General features: G+C 45.2%; 1 long non-coding RNA gene across 1 annotated transcript; it reads left to right on the top strand.

The window, feature by feature from the left end:
* Positions 1-520: 520 nt before the first annotated feature.
* On the top strand, positions 521-1,310 carry LOC146892439 (uncharacterized). Its single transcript, XR_015004348.2, has 2 exons — positions 521-706; positions 1,151-1,310. It is a non-coding gene; the product is annotated as an uncharacterized LOC146892439 (long non-coding RNA).
* Positions 1,311-2,251: the final 941 nt, after the last annotated feature.

Here is a 2,251-nt window from a genome sequence, read left to right as displayed (position 1 = left end):
TCCTCAGTCAAACCTTTCTTGAAATACACTCATAGATACACCTACATGGTAACTCTAAATTCATTCAAAATGACAATGACAATTGACCATTATAATATTGCAATCATATTAATTAATGATTTCTTATATAACTGACACCGGAGATAAAGCTAGTATACAGAGTATTCTAGTTCATTTCTATAACAACCCTGCAACTTGGGTACATATAATGGTCACCATGAAGAAAATGGAGTAAAGTTAATTACTACCCAAAACCCCACAGCTAATGAATGAAAAATGGAGCTTAATTCAGACACAGGCAGTCGGGCTCCAGGGCCCCGCTCCTCATCAAGGTGCTGAAGTAGCAGCACAGAGTCCAATTGCATAGTTTTGAATGCAGAAGGCAAAAGATTTAGTACGGAGAAATATGAGCAAAATAAGGAAGCTCATAATACTTTAGCATAAAGTCAGCAAGTCCTAGGAAGACTCATCTTCAGTAATCTTGATTACTTGTTGTCTCTGTGTCCTTTGCAATAGCACGGAAGAGCTAGAAAGAGCCTTGAAAACCGTGTTCCTGGGCAGCAAGGCCAAGAAGACCCGTGAGGATCGCCTGAGACAGATTATGTTTATAGAAAGAGAGCAGAGATCACGACTAAGGGGAACAAGGAAATTAACTTGGATGTGGATCTTTGGCCTTTCAGGACATGAACTACTTCCTCTTTGCGAGGTATCTGTAGTCTAAACTACACCTACACACATTTCTCTTAAAGGTATCTGTGCTGAAGTATGAGCTTAAATCTGACTTTAGGAACACTTTCGTGAGGAAGCCATCTTCTGACTCATGGAAGGGCTCCATCTTACCAAATAGAAAGTTCAGTAGGTGTTGGTGATTCTCATCAACTAGAACCAAGAAGAATTATTCTGGATACGGGGATGGTGTCCCCAACACCACCTTCACATCAGCTAGCATTTTCCTTACTGTGTAATCTTAGTCTAATGCCCTCGTGACAGATGCACTGCTGTCAACCAGGAGGAAACTGAGGCTTGGGGGGGGGGGGTTCAATAACACATAGTTCCAGAGTTTTACAGTTATTGATTCGCCGATTCCTCCCTCTCTATAACCTAATCAATGACCCTGCCCCTCCCTCCTGTTTTCCCTTTCCCTCCACAGACTTGGCTTCATGGACTTCTTTCTCAAGCCCTTCAACATGAAAGTGCCCTGGATATCCTTCATATCACATAAAATGTTGCCTGTTTCTTTCCTTCATGGATTGAACTCATGATACATGAGCAATGGAAAAAGTTCATATTTAATTAAAATTTAAGTGACATGTGTGGGGAGAGATGGCTCAGCAGGTAAAGTGCTCGCTGCTCGCATGAACAGAGACCACCCCAGCATCTGTGTGTTCCAGACACGGTAACACCGTATGGAAGCCCAGTGCTGGGGGCTACAGCGATAGACAGATTCTGAGAGTTTTGTGCCTGATCAGTATAGTCAAACTGGCACACTTCCATTTCAGTGAGTTCAAAACCCTGCCTCTTTCCAGTTCAAAAACTGCCTCAAAGAGTGAAGTGGAAGGAGATAGGGTCAATCGCTCAATATCCACCTCCGAGCTCCAGCCCTGTAGGGATGCGATTACACACACGGGAATGCACAGCATAGCACACTCACGTTCAGAGAGACGACGTCCATCGACAGCGGAAGCATGAACTGCGTTCTATGGAAAAACAACTCACCTGAGTGAACAACAGATGACAGAAGGGGCAAGGACTGAGTGCACCATCAACGCGTCCCTTCTCTGGGGGCCGCAGTCGCAACCACGCATGAAGGCGGAGCCTTCATAATTGTAACTGGTGTTATCGGTAACCAGTAACCAGGTCACATTTTCAGTTTAATTTCAATGTCATTTCAGTTTCCTAGGAATCAGGTCACAACTTCCATGCAGAGAAAGTTCTAGCTACCCTCTCCGGGGCCACACTCTCCCAGTACAGCTCTGGGTCCAGGGCTACAGCCTGCCCACTGCACAGCCAGGGGTTCCCTGTCTGTATGCTCAGGGTGTCACCTGGCCAGCAGAGAAATAGGGAAGAAAGGTCAGGCCTTCCTACTGATAGAAATACTCAGCTCTGTTGCTAGACCCCCGTCTATGTTCTCATCAGCCTAAATCCTCACAAGCAGGGCTCATGGGAGTATGTTAATCTGCACCCAGGCCTTCAGGCTTCAAACCTGGAGGTCTTAAGAACTTGGTACTCTTGCTGAGAAAATACCAGAGGT

The sequence above is a fragment of the Myodes glareolus genome, chromosome 11 (assembly GCF_982192425.1).
Source record: "Myodes glareolus chromosome 11, mMyoGla1.1, whole genome shotgun sequence".
Lineage (NCBI taxonomy): Eukaryota > Metazoa > Chordata > Mammalia > Rodentia > Cricetidae > Myodes > Myodes glareolus.
This window is presented reverse-complemented; position numbering and strand designations above follow the sequence as displayed.